Source organism: Equus quagga, chromosome 2 (genome assembly GCF_021613505.1).
Source record: "Equus quagga isolate Etosha38 chromosome 2, UCLA_HA_Equagga_1.0, whole genome shotgun sequence".
Taxonomy (NCBI): domain Eukaryota; kingdom Metazoa; phylum Chordata; class Mammalia; order Perissodactyla; family Equidae; genus Equus; species Equus quagga.
Window position 1 is genome coordinate 134,662,569 of NC_060268.1, and position 21,460 is coordinate 134,684,028.

Genomic DNA, 21,460 nt, shown 5'->3' on the forward strand with positions numbered 1-21,460 from the left:
GTTAGCATTTTTAGTTGCAACAATGGTTAAAAAAATAGTGTCCTTGAGCCAGCCCTGTGGCCGAGTGGTTAGGTTTGGGTACTCTGCTTTGGCGGCCTGGGGTTTTCACTGGTTCAGATCCTGGGCGCGGACATGGCACCACTCATCAAGCCATGCTGAGGCGGCATCCCACATAGCACAACCAGAGGGACCTACAACTAGAATATACAACTATGCACTGGGGGGCTCTGGGAAGAAGATGAAGGGAAAAAAAGAAGAGGATTGGCAATAGATGTTAGCTCAGGTGCCAATCTTAAAAAAAAAAAAAATAGTGTCCTTGTCTCTTAGAGATACATACTGAACTATCTAGGGATGAAGTGATATCATGTCTAGTATTTACTTCAAAAAAATGCAATAGGTAGAGGTAAGATATGGGAGACGAAGTGTAGATGAAACAGTACTGGCCATATGCTGATAATACTTGAATCTGGGTAATGAGCACATGGAGGTTTATTAAACTACTATCTCTAATTTTGCATAAGCTCAAAACTTCCATAATAATTTTTTTCCAAAAGCAGCTGAAGAAAAATGAACTTTCCAAGAGGTTCACTAAAACTGTGAAAAAGCCACTTTCCTCTTACACTATTAAGAAGAACGTCTCCTAGGCCTTCAATATTCAAGCAGAGAGTTTGACCCGAGGGCGATTCCCTTCTCTCTTTCCAATCTGTAAATATTCCTGTTTTGTGAAGTGTTCAAGACCCACTCCTTCATTCATCACAGGACACATGTCTGCATCATCACTGATATCTGACAAAGATGAAAACCTCGAGCTGCGCCATCCTGACTCTAGTATAAGTATCAGGACAAAAACCTTGCTGAACCCTAAAGTTTGGTCATCGCTTGGAAGAGAATTTGAATAATTCACTTTCCACCATTATTTGAAGGCCTTGGTTAAGTTTGACAAAATCAAATAAGCCTCAGTAAACAATCATTAACGGGTACTTATGTCATCAGCCTGGTGACAGATCTCTGAAAGCCCGTGAGCTCAAGATCTCTGCCGGCCTCTTCACATCTCCCTGAAGTAGCTAAAATCTAGAACTCTCTACATGATCCACTTCCCTCCCTGACGCCACCAGCCTCTGGAGTCTTTGCTTTACGGAAAACTTAATGCTCAAAGTTTCTACCCTTCCACACTAATGAAGTATGGAATTAATCAGGATTACAGAACCTTAACATCCATACATGAGAATTTTTTTGTTTGGCTATATCACGTGTCAGACAGTGACACCTATTGGTGAAGCGTAATATTGTAAACTAGGACTACCGAATATTGTAATACACTCAAACCTCTAACTTAGACACAATGGGAAAAAGCCAGATGAAACTGGAGGAAACCCATGGTAGGAAAAAGATCACTTTAATACGCTTTTATCACCTTCAAATAGTCCAAATGATTTGACCTAGTCTTAGGGTGAGGTCTCCTGGACCCTTAGAGAAATATTTCTGATTAATGCAGCAAGTATTCAGCCTACACTGTAGTGATATTGCCTTAAATTGCAATGAATTCTTTTTTAATCAGGATTTCTAAAGTTCTTAAAGTGACTTTGTCCTCTTAAGTGAAGAAACATTTCACGACCTTATCTTGATGAGTTTTTTAATTGAATTTTATTTTTTTAAAGTGACTCTATCTGAAAATTCACACATTCAAAAATCATGGAATCCAAATTAATAAAAAAAAAATTCTATACTCAAATTAGACAAAAGATTAGGAGATTAAATTCGAGCATTGTAAATATGAAAATAGGGGACTTCTAAGTATGAAATAAATACTTCTTATCTCAATCAATTTTAGACAGGAAGGATAGATCCTCTCATTAAGGGATCAGATTGTAGGAACAAAAACAAGGGAAATATGAAAATAAAAATCCCATTCAATTCTCTAAAATGTCCAGTATGCTATAGGACTAGCCATCAACTTGACCCCTTCCTCATCAAAAGTTCACTTCACTCATTAGAATGATTTATATAAATTAAAATAATTTATATAACTTAGAATCGTTTGTAAATATATTTATATTATAGTATAAATATATCTATATGGCATAAATATATATTTAAGTGTACATCATATTTATTGCTAGTGCCCTCGATTCCAACCCCTAGTGACCCCGTGTACAGCAGGCAGAACCCTGCCAACTGTTTCCTGCCATCCTCTCACCTCCCAGCACTCTCAGACAATGACCCACTGCTATTCACAGGGTTTTCAGGGTCAATGTTTTGGAAGAGGGTGGCCAGGTCCTTCTTCCTAGTCTCTCTTAGTCTGGAAGCTCCAATGAAACATGTCCACCATAGGTCACCCTGCTGGTACTTGAAATACAGGTGGCATAGCTTTCAGCATCACAGCAACAGGCAGCCACCACAGTACGACAACCGACAGACTGGTGGTGTGGGTCACTGACTGGAAACAAACCCAGGCCGTGGCAGTGAGAGTGCTGAATCTTAACTGCTAGATCACCAGGGCTGGCTATAGATCATACAAATACATTTACATTACAAAACTATATTGTAAAATAATTTTAATAATGAAATCAATGGGGAAATTAGATTCACTAAACTAATTTGTTTTATAGACTCCACTGGAGGGAACACACGAAGACCTTGCATAAGGAGTGATCCCTGAAAGTTCCAGTGGTCCCCAGAAGTACTCTTGAACCCAGACTTCTCCATGATAGAAAATGATTTTCACTCTCTGATCTCACTCATTCCCTTCCTAACTACTTGACTGCATTATAATGGGAGCTGTGAGGTTTTCTCAGGCTCAATGCTGAACTCACCTTCCCCTGCGTCTCCCCTCAACTCTCTCTCCTCTTCGCAATCCTCACCTCCTCCAGTCAGTGACACCGAGAGAGCCAGCCTTGACTGCAGTACAGCACAAAGCAGCAGTAACATTTTATTTTCCTCTGCTGCTCTCTCCCCTCCCCTCTCCTTCGCCCTTAATCAATGCTGAGGAGTGCCTTGAGGAATCCATTCTCAGGCCCTCAAGTCACTGTGTGGCTGAGTTGCTGGATGATGCAGGGAGCAGAAGGTATGGCGGGGACCGCAGTAGTCCTCACATCTCTGAAGGGCACATGGGAAGCACGTATATCCACTGCAGTTGAGGTGGGAACCACACCAATTTTGTGACAAGAAATTCCAAGCTGCAAAAAACCAAGAATGGAAAGATTAGGTCTAGGAAAAAAAAAAGAAAGAACCAAGGCCTCTAATGGATGTGTACTCTGCAAAGCATTCCAAAGGAAGAAAACCCGTTACTAGCAGACCAGGATGGCAACCTTGTAGTTAATTTTTATTTTCTATTACCATCATCAAAGCATGTTTAATGTGCTCCTGCATGGAGCAAGACGGCTCTCGCCAAAATTAAAATCAAGGAAGGTTGGCCTTCTGTGAGAGTTAAAGGAACGTGGAAAGAGCCTGAGAACAAAGGAGCAACTCGTCGAATAAAGAAACATTTTTTTAACTCATGACTGTTTTTTGGTTTGTCCTTGTTTAACATAGGATTGTGAGGTAGAAACGTTTAGAATCTTTAAATAAATAAAGCATTACGGTCATGCAGAGTTGTTCAAGTCATTCACTCAGGGAGTTGACCCTGAGAGAGTTAATTAGAACCAGTTGGGGATGAGCAGGTTCCACTCGCTGTAGGAGCCAAGTGAAGCCTCAAAGGAAGCAGTTGTTGGAAGAGTTAGAGCAAGGCTGATGGGTCACGAAGACAAATTAGTTGAACCTGAGAGACCGTCGTGAGCTCACGCAGATCCTGAGGAGGAGAATCTTAGTGAGTAGAGTCAATGTTTTATTTAAATACCAGAATACTGGCTACCAAAAGCTGTGAATATTGCCAGCTGGAAAGGCCCAAGGCTACGATCCTCTTTATGGAAGGTAAGAATAAATCAGTGGTTCTCAAAGTGTGGTCCCCAGACCAGCAGCATCAGCATCCCTTGGGAGCTTGTTAGATACGGAAATTCTGGGGCCTCACCCCTCCTCACCGAATTAGAAATTCTGTATTAAAACAGTCTGTGTTTTATTAAGCCCACCGGGTGATTCTGTTGCACACTAAAGCATGGGAGCCATTGGAAGAAACTACTGGAATATATGACAGAAATGGTTCAAGAACTTTCTTACAATTACATAGGGACTCAGGGAGTGTTACCCTTCCTGCCACTTCACCCTAGTCTAGGCCCCTATCACCTCATGCCTAGATACCTACAATAGCCATTTCTCTGGTCTGCCTATCTCTAGGCTCAAAATCCTCCAGTCAGTTTGTCACGGTGCAGGCCGAGTGAGCCTTTTAAATTACAGATCAACTAGTGTCACTCCCCTGATTAATACCCTTCAGCAGCTTCCCATAGTATTTAGGATCAAGTCCAATTCACGACCTGACTTCCATTGTGTTGTCCACAGCATCCTCCCAAGCTGGGATCTCTCTGCGTTCTAGGCTCCAGCTGTGTTGAATTACGTTTAGCTCCTGGATCCACCTTCCAGGCCCTTATGCGTGCTGTTTTACTACCTGAGACACTGTTTCCATGTCTCTTCATCAGACGGATCTGGAGGAGACTTGGTGGAAAGTAGAGGAAATCCATGGGGGTAAGAGTTCTTAAAGAGAAAGGAAGCCAGGAGGAAGAGGAGAAAGGAGAGAAACCCTCAGTCAAAAGAGTACCAGCCCCAACTGCAAACTAGGTGGCAAGCTGTCTTGATGCCTACCCTCCCCTTCGGTCTTCACCTTCTGCAGGCTTTCAATCTATCACTGACTTCACCTTCAATGCCCCGGGCCTCTTTTGGGCACTCTGAGCCCCAAATTCAAAACGCTCTCTGGAGATTAGGCTCTCCGTTGCTACCAGAATGATAATTAGCTACCCGATGTTCAGGAGTTCTTGCAGTGTGTTCTTGACCAGACCGGCAGCGTCAGCACCACCTGGGAACTATTGAGGAATGCAAATTACTGGGCTGCTGAACCTACTGTATCAGAAACTCTAACACAGGGCCCTGCAATGTGTACTTTAAAAAGTCTTCCAGATGACTTTTATGCACATTAGATTTGAGGATTGCTGTCTGAAGTATTTGTGTGAGAGGCCGTGCCACTGGAACACCTCATGGTCTCCTTGGCCCATATGAGGGCTTATAATTTAGGCCTTTGGGTGATAATAGCCCTCCCTCTTTTGTGTAAACCCCAAGATTGTCTCCATCAGTGAGACTAAAGATCAGGCAAGTGGAGTCAGGCAGACTCCCTTTGGAAGGCTGCAAAGCCTGTCAGATGCAATTGTACAGGTAGCAGTGACAGTAATAATTACAGCAACACTAGTAATAATCAGGAATAGTAAATACTGGTGATCACTAACTAAACTTTTCTAATATACCTTACTTACGTACATACAACCCATACCAACCTTGGAAAGTAGGAATTATTATACTCCTTTAACAGATGCAAAAACCAAGTCTCAAAGATGTCATATGATTTGCCTAAGATATGTGACTAAGAAGTTACAGGTCAAGGGCTGAAATGTGGATCTGTCTAGCTCCAAGCCACTAGTCCACCCTCCTACTTATTCCTACAAAGGTGCAGAGGTGGTTCCTGGAAGAACACTCTGTTCCTTGGGCCAGGCCCCTCCTCCAAGCAAACACAGCAACATGTTGAGCTTCCTTCTGCCCCTCCTGCCTTTCTTTCAGCCTCTTTCTTTCCAGTGTTTGCTTTGGGGCCTCTGTTCTTCTCACTGACCAGTGGCTGTGATGATGCAGCTTATATTTTCTGTTGCCATGCAGAAGGCGGCAGACAGTGATGTCATATGTGTATGTGTGTGTGTGTGTGTGTGTGAGAGAGAGCACGTGTGCCTTTCAGATGAAATGCAATGTGTAAATGGAAATTGTCATCATTATCCCTTGAATAAATGGAGAAGATGCACATTGGCTCTAGCAGAACTGGAAGGAAAAATTGGAGTGCAAACAAAAGCATTATTAATTTAAGGAACTGCCTGAATTTGCCTCTGGCAGTTTCCTTTGTAAACACCGTTAACACCCTGGAATGCTTGAATTGTATCTAAATGCATAGCTTAAATATGTAAAAACAGAAACCTAGGCATTACTTTTAGGCATCCAGAGAATTGTTTGCCTCTAAAATCTGCCAGAACAAAATAAAACTAGCAAATGAGACTTCCAAATTATGAGTCTAATATATCTTATGAAATTCTTTCATAGCGTATAGAATTATTGATTCCCCACCCCCCACCCAAGACCAGATATAATTTACAACTGACAAAATATAGCTGTGAACACTGTTGGTGCAGAACGGGCTTGTATTTGTATTTCTCTGTAACAGGAACATGGCTCTTGGGGGTAAATGGCTGCAGTGAAGGATATCTTTAGGCAACAGGGTTATTTAAGTGGCCAAGTCACAGCTGAGTAACTTTGTAAATGAGCCTGGTAGAGTGAACTCCGTGGAGCAGAGTAATTGCGTCTTTATGACCTCATTCTGAGGTGGAAAGCCCCTCACTCAGGCACCATGGTGGGCGTCATTCAGAGAAGGGGTATTTTGGACCCTAGAATCAAATAAGTTATATTTCCCAGAAGGAAAATATATCTACGATTTTGGATGAGGTGGCTCTAAGTGAAAAGCCATACCGCTCTCACCAGGTTCACAGGTTTTCCCAAGTAATCTGGAAAATAAACATGGGACTTGTCAATTCTGGAGCCTGAAAAGAATTTGGGAGAAATCTTAACTCTCTGAGTGTGATGAGCATCCATACGCCGGGCACTCCCCATTTAGAGGCAAGAGAATAAAGGAGGAGTGGAATAGTGGCTGCTGATCATGAATGAACCAGCCTGTGGGGCAACCTGGTAGTAAGCTAGCATCTCCACAGGCCATGAGAGATCAAAGCTTGAGTCCTTTGCCAAAGCATAGAATAATAATAATGACAATGACCAATATAGATTGGGGTCTTACAGTGGATGGGGTAAGCAATTTATATATATTTTATAATTTAATCCTCTCAACAATCTTATTAAGTACCTTAATGATATTATTCTCATTTTACTATGAGGAAACCGAGGCACAGAGGTTATGTAATTTGCCCAGTAAGACAGCTAGAAAACAACAGAAGCAGGATTCAAACTCAGTCTGGCTCCAGAGTCCATATTCCTAGCCACTGACACATGTCATCACTAGCCAAGGAAAGACCACGGGCTTTCAAGTTTGGCAATATGGAGCTGAATTCCAGCTTAGTTAGTGGGAAAAGTCAAATGTGATTCTGAGTAAGTGACTTAATCTTATTCCTTGCCTGTAAAATGGGTAAAATTCTGAGTTAGCAGATTATCTCATGAAGAAGGTACTCAGCACTTAGCAGACACTCAATAAACAGTTTCTTTTTTATTTAAAGCTATTTTTTTTAATTTTTATTTTTCTCGCATGTACATTGTATTTCGAATTCTGTGTACATTACATCATGTTCACCACCCAAACGCTAATTACAGTCCATCCCCTCACATGTGAGCCTAATCACCCCTTTTGCCCTCCCCTCTGCCCCCTTCCCCTCTGGTAACCACCAGTCCAATCTCCAATGCTATGTGGTGGGGGTTTTTTTTGTCATTTTTATCTTCTACTTATGAGTGAGATCATATGATATTTGACTTTCTCCCTCTGACTTATTTCACTCAGCATAATACCCTCAAGGTCCATCCATGTTGTCACAAACGGCCGGATTTCGTTGTTTCTTATGGCTGAGTAGTAGTCCATCGTGTATAAATACCACATCTTCTTTATCCATTCGTCCCTTGATGGGCACCTAGGTTGCTTCCATGTCTTGGCTATTGTGTATAATGCCGCAATGAACATAGGGGTGCAAGTATCTTTATGCCTTTGTGTTTTCAAGTTCTTTGGATAAATACCCAGCAGTGGAATAGCTGGATCATATGGTAGATCTAGCCTTAATTTTCTGAGGATACTCCATACTGCTTTCCATAGTGGCTGCATCAGTTTGTACTGCCACCAGCAGTGAACAAGGGTTCCCTTCTCTCCACACCCTCTCCAACATTTCTCATTTCCTGTCTTGTCAATTATAGCCATTCTGACCAGAGTGAGGTGATACCTCATTGTAGTTTTGATTTGCATTTCCCTGATAGCTAATGATGTTGAGCATCTTTTCAAATGCCTGTTGGCCATCTGTGAATCTTCTTTGGAGAAATCTCTGTTCAGATCTTTTGCCCATTTTCTAATTGGATTGTTGGTTTTTTTGTTGTTGAGCTGTATGAGTTCTTTGTATATTTTGGATATTAACCCCTTATCTGATATATGGTTTGCAAATAACTTCTCCCAATTGTTAGATTGTCTTTTCGTTTTGTTGATGGTTTCCTTTGCTGTGCAGAAGCTTTTTAGTTTGATGTAGTCCCATTTGTTCATTTTTTATTTTGTTTCCCTTGCCCGGTCAGACATAGGACTTGAAAATATGCTGCTCAGACCAATGTCATAGAGCGTACTGCCTATGTTTTCTTCTAGAAGTCTCGGGTCTTACATTCAAGTCTTTAATCATTTTGAGTTGATTTTTGTGCATGGTGTAAGGGAATGGTCTACTTTCATTCTTTTGCATGTGGCTGTCCAGTTTTCCCAACACCATTTATTAAAGAGACTCTCCTTTCTCCATTGTATGCTCTTGGCTCCCTTGTCGAATATTAGCTGTCCATAAACGTGTGGGTTTACTTCTGGGCTCTCAATTTCTTCCATTGATCTGTGTGTCTGTTTTGTGCCAGTACCATGCTGTTTTGGTTACTATGGCTTTGTAGTATAATTTGAAATCAGGGAGTGTGATACCTCCAGCTTTGTTCTTTTTTCTCAGGAATCCTTTGGCTATTCAGGGTCTTTTGTTGTTCCATATAAATTTTAGGATTCTTAGTTCTACTTCTGTGAAAAATGTTGTTGGAACTTTGATAGGGATTGCATTGAATCTATAGATTGCTTCAGGAAGTATGGACATTTTAACGATGTTAATTCTTCCAATCCAAGAGCACAGAATATCTTTCCATTTCTTTGTGTCTTCTTCGATTTCTTTCAACAATGTTTTATAGTTTTCGGTGTACAGATCTTTCAGCTCTTTGGTTAAGTTTATTCCTAGGTATTTTATTCTTTTTGTTGTGATTGTAAATGGGATTCTATTCTTAATTTCTCTTTCTGCTACTTCGTTGTTAGTGTATAGAAACGCAACAGATTTTTGTACATTGATTTTGTATCCAGCAACTTGATTGTATTCCTTTATTATTTCTAAAAGTTTTTTAGTGGACTCTTTAGGGTTTTCTACATATAAAATCACGTCATCTGCAAAGAGTGACAGTTTCACTTCTTCTTTTCCAATGTGGATCCCTTTTATTTCTTTTTCTTGCCTGATTGCTCTGGCTAGGACTTCCAATACTATGTTAAATAAGAGTGGTGACAGTGGGTCTCCTTGTCTGGTTCCTGTTCTTAGAGGGATAGCTTTCAGTTTTTCTCCATTGAGAATGATATTTGCTGTGGGTTTGTCATATATGGCCTTTATTATGTTGAGGTATTTTCCTTCTATACACATTTTATTTGGAGTTTTTATCATAAATGGATGTTGTATCTTGTCAAATGCTTTCTCTGCATCTATTGAGATGACCATGTGATTTTTATTCTTCATTTTGTTAATGTGGTGTATCACGTTGATAGATTTGTGGATGTTGAACTATCCCTGCATCCCCAGAATGAAACCCACTTGATCATGATGTATGATCTTTTTAATGTATTGTTGTATTCGATTTGCTAGTATTTTGTTGACGATTTTTACATCGATGTTCATCAGTGATATTGGCCTGTAATTTTCTTTTTTTGTGTTGTCCTTGTCTCGTTTTGGTATCAGGATAATGTTGGCTTCGTAGAACGAGTTAGGAAGCCTCCCCTCCTCTTCAATTTTTTGGAAGAGTTTGAGAAGGATAGGTATTAAGTCTTCTTTGAATGTTTGGTAGAATTCACCAGGGAAGCCATCTGGTCCTGGACTTTTATTTTTTGGGAGGTTTTTGATTGCTGTTTCGATCTCCTTACTGGTGATCGGTCTATTCAAATTTTCTACATCTTCTTGGTCCAGTTTTGGAAGGTTGTATGTTTCTAAGAATTTATCCATTTCTTTTAGATTATCCAATTTGTTGGCATATAGCTTTTCATAGTATTCTCTTATTATCTTTTGTATTTCTGAGGTGTCCATTGTAATTTCTCCTCTTTCATTTCTGATTTTATTTATTTGAGCCTTCTCTCTTCTTTTCGTGGTGAGTCTAGCTAAGGGTTTGTCAATTTTGTTTATCTTTTCAAAGAACCAGCTCTTGGTTTCATTAATTCTTTCTATTAATAAACAGTTTCTTAAGGTACATCTTCATTAAACTCACTGATCAGTTCTGGCTATGATCCAGCATTGGAATGGCATTTATCAACTCCAGACTATTTCTTTAGCTAGAGCTCTGAGAGGCACAAGCAGAGTGGGAGGATTGCAAATTATAAAGGAAAGAATCATAAGCATGTACACACACAAGTATACACACAAACTGGAATTTTGTGGAACCCAAAAGACAGAAAACACCTGCCGTCTATACTCAAATCCTATCACATTTATCAGATGTCTAGTAGAGTTGGCTGAGGATCTATACTTAATTCTGACTCTAGTTTTTGTTTGGGGAGTGTCAAAAATTTATATTTTGAGTGCCAGTAATATATATTTTATTTTAAACACATATCACCTTATGCACATAAATGCATAAAAATATATATACAGTGTATGTGTGTGTGTGTGTGTGTGTGTGTGTGTGTGTGTATTTCTCTCTAGGATGACTTTGTAACAAATTGACCTCACTGCTGTGGGCCATTTTGAACTTTTCCCTTCACTGGGCTGGAATGATCCAAAACCGCCATGACATGATTTCACCTACATTCTATTTCTCTGGGATTATTAAGATGAGATTTTTTTCCCTTTTTCCAACAATTTAACAATATTTCAAACATAGCTAATGACCCTTCTTTTCCTCCTGTCCTTTTGCTATATGCCTTACTGTGACACAACTAGAAAAGGGCACACAATGAGGAATCATTTTTTTTATCTTTCAAAGCAGGAACCATGAAGTCGTATTGTACTGCTCATCCCTTGCTCTGTTATGCGGCTTCTTTCCTCTGTGCTCCTGGGGAAGAGAAGCTATTTCAAGAGTAAAGAAGATTGGTTAATTATTTTCAGATGTTTTCTTACCTTGTTCTGTTAGACTCTAATTCAATGGATTCATCTAAAATAACTTTCGGCTCATTGGGGTATTATTGAGAAAATTGCCATTGTGGCATATTCCAGCATGTATTTTTGAGTTCTGAAAAACACAAGAAGTTTCCCAGGGTTTAAATGGCCCCTAGTATAATACCCTGCCACCCCAGCTTTATTCAACATCTCCGAGTAAGATGTCCATTGAGAAAAAGAAAGTAAAATGATTTTCTGTTTGTGAAGCTATTTTGAGAGATAGGAATAGAAAGTCATTCAAATCACTTCAAGAAAAGGGAGTTTGGATGTTAACTAGACTTATTGTGGTGATCATTCTGCAGCATATATAAATATCAAATCATTATATTGTATACCTGAAACTAATATCATGTTATATGTCAATTATGCCTTAATTTAAAGAAAGAAACTCAACCTTTGATGTTTGCAAAAAACAAAAAAAGGGAGGTAGAGTGGACTATCACAAAGTCACTACAAAAGGTACAGGAGTGTATTTAATTCAGTTTTTCCTCCAAGTGTACAGAAGAGCCATTTCCTATTCTCTCTGGCCACCTCAGAGTGACTTTGGCCTCCTGGAAAAATTGTGAATAGGGCCTGTCCTGTCTGAGAAGGTCCTCAACTTTGGCAGCAGTGAAGGAGGCAGGGGACACATGCCTAGCCAGCCAGATGAACCTTACCCGCTCTGGCAATCACCAAGGGTAAGACCTCACAGCCATGTCTAGGATGACTGGTAGGTGTCCCACCTTGATGCCTGGGCAGATGGTGGTGTCACTGCACTAACACAGTGAACACAGGAAGAGCAAGTCAGGAGAAGAAGAAGAGGCGTTCACATTTGCACATGTCGACTTTGGGGCACCTGTGAAACATTCAGGAGCGTATCTGGGTTTGAGTCTTATGAGAGAGGTCTGAGCTACAGAAACATGTCATGAGACCTTCCCCAGGCTAAAATGGCTTGGTGGTTGTAGTGGTGGTGGCACCAGGACTTGAATGGAATCAGGTCAGTGTTAGTTCTGCCATCCTGTCCTGCCTATAATGCCCATACCAGGCCAACCACGAAGCAGTGAGGTGCAAAGTTGCCTTTCTGGCCCTAACCTCCCTGTACCTCTGCCCCTTGCTTCCTGTTCCGCTGCCTCAGCTCACAGATTTCCTGTGCCTCCTAGTTTCTCATTCCCCTTTATCTTAACTAAAACTGTACTCAGGAAAACACCCATGAACATTGCCTTCCGCAGGGGGATTGACTCTTAAGCAGCAACTCACCACGGACGATGATGAGGATGATGATCATAACAATGAGAATAACAGGAGTGTTTATGGATATTATTCTATGTTTGTCCATGCTGAGTTTTTCCTTGTATCTTTCTAAGTCTATCCAGGCTGTTCTTCTCTCTACCCTACTGCACACTTGCACTGAAAGACCCAACCCTACACACAACTTCTATTCCCAGGTCTTTGCAAAGCAGGAAGTCTTAGGGTAGAGTTACAAGATAAAATACAGGGTGCCCGGTGAAATATGAACTGCAGATGAGTGACAATCTTTTTAGTGTAATTATGTCCCAAGCATTGCAGGGAACATACTTATACTAAAAAGTTATCCATTGTTTATCTGAAATTCAAATTTAACTGGGTGACTTGTTTTACTTTTTGCTAAACCTGTCAATCCTAGGGTGAAAGGAGACAGCCTTTGCAAATATGACAGGGGATAAAGAAAGGAGAAGAAAACAGCAGGAGAGAGGCGAACCGCCAAGGCCTAGGCAGATTCTGTGGAGCCCTCATAGAACTCAGCCTGAGCCCACTCCTCACAAATAGGGAGGGTGCAAGATCTCAGTGGAGAGAGGCTAAGTATTGCCCCACAGGAGGCAGGGCCATTGGCCTCAGTACATGCTCCAGAATCCCCAGGACCAAGCAGGGCAGAGATGCCCTAAGTCCCCAAACACGAAGTAGCCATATGTGCTGAGGCAATTAGTTTTTTCTGTATTAGGCCCCAAGGACTGACATGGGGGTGGTCTAATAATGACTGAGAGCAGATTTCCTGACAACCAGCAGGAAGGAGACTGGAGGCTAAATTTGATTTTATCTAGAGGAAATGATGTGACAGTTCTAACATCCAGTTTTGTGAAAAAATTTTCATAACTGCAAAATAATAATGATTACCTCTAAACAATGAATATTTTCTACGTGACACACACCATGTTAAGTGCCTTATGTCCACTATTTTGTTTTTTGTGTTACAAAATTATTATGGAACAAAAGGAAGGGTCTTCTGTTAGTGGAGCGTCAGGCTTTGAGAAGTCTATGCAGGAGATCGTAGGAGAAGGGGAGAGAGGGCATTAAGGAGTATCGGCTTCATTTATTGATGAGCCTGGCTCTGGTCCAAAGACTAATTCCAATATAAAGGAAAAATTTGCTCAGAGAGATGCTCCACTGAACAGACAAAATATTTGTTACAGGAGCCGGCCCTCTGCCACCTGCCCCGCCCTTCCCATTAAAAGGCAAAGAGGGTTAGTCCTGATGTGAACGTTTAATCTTCTTGCTTCAGACCTATTTTTTAGGCCTGCCTCAGATTTTGAGGCCGTTCATGCGACCAGGTGAAGTTCTTCCAAGTTCTGTGACTCCATAAGAAACAACTTTTATCTTTGAGTCAAAGTTTCAGTGAAAGCATTATATTTTGCAATTACTATTCGTTTCAAAGAGAGAAAATTTTCTCTCCATTTGACACACTATCACGTCCCTAGGGGAGAGAATTTCTTCTTCTAGTACTCAGTGTTCCTTCTCCAATAATAAGAAGCAAATAGCATTGGCCTAACTTGGAAACATTTTGTGCCCCCCACATACCTTAGTAAGATTCAAAATGGTTTTTCTTCCACCACATGCTGAAAAATAAATCACAATCCTCCAATACTCTGGCATCTGGTTTTGCAGTCTCAAGTCATCTTCAACTGATCACACACATACGATAATAATAATATTGCTCAAAAATGAGTGGCATTATAATGTCTGTCCATAATTGGAAGAATTATAAAAGGAAACAGGTCTTGAAAAGAAATTTCTTGCTTCTTGAACACAGGGTCAGCAATCGTATTTTGAAGAGGTTTTACCATTTAACCTGATAGATGAACTCCTTAGCAAAAATTACTGGAAGAGCAATTGTTTTTAGGAGAGTTTTACTTTATAGGACTTATTGCCAAGACCGTAGTCCCTACTACAGAAACCTGATATTGCAAATAGTTCAATAAGAGGTTGGTCTTAACAATCTTGATATCGAAGGCAAGGAGTTATTGACATCAATAGAAGAATCTTGCACAAAGGGAGCTCCCCACCCGCCACAATGGAGGCAGAGATGATGGTTTCTTTGTGAAGGAACCAGGGGGCATATACACGAATATATAATCCCTAATCCCATGCAGATCCTGTAACTTTGACCTTCTTAGCACGTATGCCACTCTATAAATTGCAATAAATTAAAGGCAATTTTTCCTTTGGTAGAAATTACTCAGATCCAGAACTGTCCCCACCTGGATGTCTCACAGAGTCTTCAAAGTCAGAAAAACTTTCTTATTTCTCTCTGCCTTTTAAAAATGTGTTCATTCTGAGCTGGGTTTCTCATTGTTGGAGATTGAAATTACAAATACAGAAGCAGGAAAGACTAGAATGTATCATTATCAGTATGAACTCATGGTTTGTTTGTTTGTTTAAATACAGAGAGACAAATAAAGAAATGTATATAAAAATAGATATAATATGTATAACTCTATATATAGCTCTACCCACCAGAGGAATTAGAAGCAACACCCCTATAGTAATGAGAACATCCAAATTTTGGTACTAGGTACCAGCGCCCTTTGGACAAAAGGAAGATTCTGGGACTGGAGCAAGGAAAGTATAAAATGACCCTGGAGTATTGTACTGGTCCAGAGAGCAGGAAAGTGTCGAAAGAATGATAGGGACTATCAGCCAATTTGAAGAGATTCCCAGAGGTAAAATCAGGGACATTTTAAGCATCAAAATAAATAAAGACTTAAGGGGACTATAACATTTTAAAAAAGAAAATCCATGAGCTCATTCTAGTATAAGTAAATGAATATGTAGATAGAGAACCAGAAAAGCCCTTCCTTGTGGTAAAATAGATGCAGCAACATAAATACAGACGCAATTACGGATTCGAAAATCATCAACAGATGCTCAAGCTATCAGATGAAAGTTTGGTAAGGAACATGATATTTACAAGCCTCAAAGTATCTCCCCACAAAATTCCTGTTAATTACAAAGGGGAAAATTCATAACTTTACAGGGAAGAAATCTAGTAGACACCATCCTAAGTTCTCAATATCAACATTATTGATAATGGGACAAGCCTACATTATGTGCCTCCTCCATTAGGCCCTGAGAAGGATGCAATCCAACCTCTTTCTTTCCAAAAATGCATAAACTGAATCCAATCGTAAATAAACCTCAGATAAACCCAAATTGAGGGACATTCCACAAAATAAATGGCTTGTACCATTCAAAAATGGCCAGATCAAGAAAGACAGTTAAAAAACTGTTTAAAATGAAAGGACTTATTACAGAGACAACTAAATGCAATGCGTGAATCTGGATTGGATCCTGAACTGGGAGAGAAAAACTTAAAAAGAACATGATTGAGACAACTGACAAAATCTGATTATGGACTGTTGATTAGATAACAGTATTGTATTAACGTTGAATTTTATAAGTCTGATGATTATACTGTGGTTATGTAAGAGCACATCCTTTTTCTCGGGAAGTACACACTGAAGTATTTAGGAATAAAGGAGCGAAAAATGTCTCCAACTTACTCTCAAACGGTTCAGAAAAAAATTATGTGTGTGTGTAAGAGAGAGAGAAAGAGACAGAAAGAGAGAGAGAGAAAACAAAAGCAACAGGGGCAAGATGTAAACATCCGTGAATCTAGATAAAGTGTAAGGTGATTTCTTGTACTATTCTTGTAACTTATCTGAAAGTTTAAAATTATATCAAATTAAAAGTTACAAAAATCTACCCATTTTCAAGGCCCAACTGAATCCTTGCATCTTCCATGAAGCCTTCTCTTCCCACTACAGAATGAAATCACAGGTCATAGAATTTTATTGCTGGAAGAGTCTAGATACTTTCTCCAGACAAATCCTGTAGCCTGGTGAGTCTGCATTATTCAATTGTTAATTAATCCAAAGGCTTCTGAGGAAGTCGCTTCTCTTATCTTCACCTATTCCAAAATCGTCTGCTAACCTTTAATTCCCCAAATATACTGTAAGCTCCCTGAGACCTGAAAATGTGTCTTATAAGTTCTTTAACCTTCTGACCTCTTGTTCACACTTTCTACCCCTTCTCCCGCCCCTACCTCCATGACCCACAACCTTTTTCCCAAAAAGAAAAAGCAAAACTGGTCAACTCCTCCTGCTTAATCCTTCATCCCTTGTGTTTCAGTTTAGACCCCACCTCCTCCAGCCCTTCATGATACCCTGGGTCAGATGATCCTGGTACATACTCCTCATTGCACCCGTTTCTTACCAGTGCAGCACTTATCTTGCAGAACTAACACTGGCTATATTCTTGTCTGTCTCCCTCAGCACAATCCAAGCTCTTTGATGGCTGAGACTGGGAGAGAGGTATAGGGACTCATTAAATATCTATTGAATAACTAAATGAGTAAAATGGTTTAATTTTGGAAGTCAACACTTCTTGCCAGTTTCTATACTATCTTCAGGTAACCTCCTTCAAAATCACTTGGGGTACACGTGAGCTATGCAGATTTCCAGGACCCACTTGGAATGTAACATCTCTTGGGGAATAGGTCCTAAATATCAAAATTCATAATAATGTTTTTCAGGCAATTCTAATGTGCACTAACATTTAGAACCACAGATTGAGCAGAATGAAGTCATTTCCCATTATTTCTGTCCCTTCATTTCCCCCTTCTCCAGACTCACTCCCTAGTGTAAAACATCCCCAAATGACACTTGCTGGGACCCTGGAATGTCTACTTAATTCCCACTCTCCCTGAGGAAGTCTGGCCTTTGCTGATTTGGCTTCCCAGATGGCTTCCAAATAGTACCTTTAAAGAACTCTGCGAGCCCCTCGTGTTCATCCAAAATGTAAGGCTAGTTGGTGCCAAAGAAGTCAATTTATATAATATATCTAGGAAGAAATGCAAAGCAAATACATTTGAACATCACCAAAGTTTTACTGAGAAAAACAAAAAGACAGCTTGTAGGATAAAATACAAAAATAGAGAAAGTTTTGCTTTCCAGCTCTAGTTCTACCAGAAAAGAAAAGCTTTCATCTAGAAAAACAATGACTCTGGATTAAGTCAACTGTTCCGTGTGATTACACACCCCTTGAAGTATTAGCAGTGCCCTCAAAGTTTAAAAAGGGGAGAGAAGGAGGGAAGGACACTTCTAGTTGCATCAGGTTTACTAAGGGTCCTAAAAGGGTGATTTTTTTTTTTTTTTTTTGAGGAAGATTAGCCTTGAGCTAGCTACTGCCGGTCCTCCTCTTTTTGCTGAGGAAGACTGGCCCTGAGTTAACATCCATGCCCATCTTCCTCTACTTCACATGTGGACGCCTACCACAGCATGGCTCACCAAGCAGTGCCACGTCCACACCTGGGATCCAAACTGGCGAACCCTGGGCTGCTGAGAAGTGGAACGTGCGCGCTTAAGCACTGCGCCACCAGGCCAACCCCAAAAAGGGTGATATTTTGAATCTGTGAACAGAAGATTGTAAGTTAATACAGCTTGTTTTTAAGGTACTAATAACTTCTTTGCCATGTGGTTCTAGATGAACAGTAAAAATAAGACATTCATTTCTCTTCCTATCTCTTGAGTGCCATGCCTTTATCATCATCTTTACTTTAAGGTTCACGAAATGCAAAGACAGACCAAAAAAAAAATCAATGGACAGCATCTTGAACACTGTGACATAAATTATCCTCGAGTTAATAATTTACTAGTTTATAGAGCCAAGGGAGATAAAGCAAGATGCCAATGTAAGTGAAATAAACTGTGTGCGTATTTAAATAATTCATATTTTAATTAAAATTGCCCGTGGAACATTGGAATATTCTGAAATCATTTTGACCAACACCTACTTTCATCAGCTTAAAAAAGGAAAAAACGTTACGAGACATAACTTTGCAGGGTTTTTGAAGGTCCCCAAACTGTGGAAACGTGGGTCACATGCTTTCACCCTGTGCCCCGTGCTATAATTAGCTTGTGGTGTCAGGAGGAGGAAATACACGCTGAACAGCAGGTACACAGTGGGTTTTGCTGCATGAAGCATAATGAGGATTTCAGATGTAACACACTAATACTTGCTTTATTACCGTAGTCAATTGTCCATGCATCTTAGGATTCATGTTGTGTGCATTGGCGAAGTCATGTTTCTTTCATTAGCTGAAGCAATTAATGTACATTCAGCCTTTTAAGTACTATCTCTTTATGCTTTCTCCTTGTGTAATTCAGTTTGCAATGATTAAAATAATTTTTCAATGGCGATGTCACAGCTTAATGAAAAAATATACAGCACTAATGTAAGAAGCATTTGTAAACATTTTTAGGAGGATATTGTTTGTTGTTACACAACAGTGTAGCAGATGGCTATAAAAAGCAGCTCAAACTCAAGAACTAGCAGAGAGACAGACCTCAGGGGGCTGGGGAAAACGGGTGGAAGAAGGAGAAATTGTACTCTTCTGAAAGAGAATTTAACACCATGTCAAAAATAGCTTTTGGTCTCTCTTTTGGTTTGTATGGTTAAGGACCAAATACGGCCAAGTGTTTACAATTAATAACTCAGTCTTGTTCAACCTTTTACTTACTGAGCGCTTACCTTGTGCCAGGCCCCAAGCTAAATCCTTTACATACAGCTCATTCCATCCTAGGAACTGTGAGAAACTGAGACACGAAGGGATGAAATAAGCTTCCCCAGAGTCTCATTGCTGGTCATCATGGAGCTGGGCTCTGTCCCACACCCAATTCCCTTTTACGACCTAGTGGAATGGTTAAGGAGCCGGGCTGCGTGGGTTTATGTCTCCACTTCCCAACATATTAGCTATGGGACTTTGAGCAAGTTGCTTAACCTTTCTGAGCCTCAGTTCGTTGTCTATAAAAAGGGAGGTTGTAATAGAAACCTAGCTGGTAGCATTGCTGTGAAGATGAAATAGGTAAAAAAGGTGCCACATGCTTAGAAGCATGCCCGGCCTATGGCAAGTGCTCACCAAGTATCTGCTCTTAATTTTCTTACTCTTCCTGTGCCATACTACCCTTCCTGTGTTGTCTGCTTTTTTGTCTCAAGACTAATTGTTTTTTTATTTTAAGCAAGACGTTATGCTATCGTGATGCCTGTTAGTAAATGAACATGTGTGTAAATGGTCTTAGAGATGATTACTTCACACTTATTCCATGTTATAATCAAAATGCAGATTTAATCACCTTTTGAATATCTTTCCTCATTTAACAAGTGATTATCCTTTTTAATGTACAAGAGCAAAAATTTTAATAGATCTATTTTCTAAATTAGTTTTCACTTCTGTGGGCATGATGTGATCATTCGGTCTTTAGCAGCTAGATATATGTGATTAGACAAAGCAGCTCAGATGGTGCAATTGGGCAGAATTTCCTTTAGGTCCCCAGTGAGCACCGAACAGAAGCCAGTCCTGCTCTGTGGTGACTGACCACCTTCCTTACTCAGGCTGGCTGCCTCCTGAAACCACTCTTATTCTGCTCCCTCTGCCTATATAATGCTTCCCCTGATTCTATATTTGACATAGTCCTGCTCTTCCTCAGAGACTAGCTAAAATGTTACCTCCTCCAGGAAGCCTTCCAGACCTGCTTTTCCTTTTCAGATAAAATGATCTCTCTCATCTGAATGCCTGAGGCAGAAAACACCCATTTTCCTCCAATAACTACCTGCTCTTTCTGCTTAGTCAAGTTCTGAGTTGCAGCCAGCATATGGCTTTCCAGAATAAGGACTGTATCAGCCCCTCCTTGCAGCTAGGTGTGGCCAGCCATATGACCACAGTTCGGTGAATAGGATTTAGGCAGAAGTCCTGTGTGCTACTTCTAGAATGTGTCCTTACAGAGAGCAGAGCACTCCATTCTTTATTCCTTCCCTCTTCCTGCTCACTAGAATATGGATTTAGTGGCTGATGCTTGAGCAGCCATTTTAGGCCATGAGGTAGAAGTCAATTCTAAAGTCTTGACAGTGGCAAACAACTAGACGAAACCTGAGTTCCTGGTGATTGTAGAGTTGCCAGGCAGCCTGTGCTGCCTACCTCCAAAAATTGTTTATGTGATAAAGAAATAAACTTGGATTTCCTTTTGTTTGCATGTGAACTCAAATTCAATAATACATAACTGCAAGAGTAGCCGTTGCTGTATCAAGTATGAGTTCCTGGAAGTAAGGACTGTTCATTAAGCACTCATCATAGTGCCAGGCTCTTAGTAGTTTCGGAGTAACTGCTTATTGCAGAAAGACAGCCTGAATCGGAGTGTGTGGAAGACACCAAAAATACAGGTGCTACTGACACTCAGTCAGGAGTATCCCTTTGTATAAGCATAAAGACCTTTTTCATGCACAGATTTATCATGCACAACAGAAAGAGGGCACAAGATGTTTCGGCGTGGTTGTTGTGTCTATTCCATTGCTCTTATTCAGAATGACTTTGTTGTAGTTAAGAGAGTAAATTCTCTTGCTTGAGGGTAATTTGTTTGCTTGTTGGAGGAGCCAAGCATGCATGTTCGGCTGAGAACACTCTGGTCTGAGTAGATCATCCTTTTGAGTAGAAAGACTTAGGAATATTGACTGGTGGCTGTGAGGGAGGAGGGGCTCATGGCACTGTCAAGAGAGTCTTAGATCTGACCCAAGGTCATGGGATCTGATTATAAGAATTGTGAGACTCGGCCTGTGTCCTGGGTTTAACCACTTGTTGTCCATTTCTACACTTAGTCTGTTCTTATCCAGAGTTATTTTCCAGAGGTTCATTGAAATAGAAAGTGTGCATCATCTGAAGTAAATATTCTATATTATTATGAACTATAGGATTTTTAAAAGGAGCAGGAATAGGAAATGTTAAGCTTGAAAAGCAATGTTTTAGCAGAACATAATGCTTTGGGGAATATAGGCTTTGGGGTTTTCTTAGAAGAAAGCAATCAAGTGAGAGAAAATAGAATGTCTTT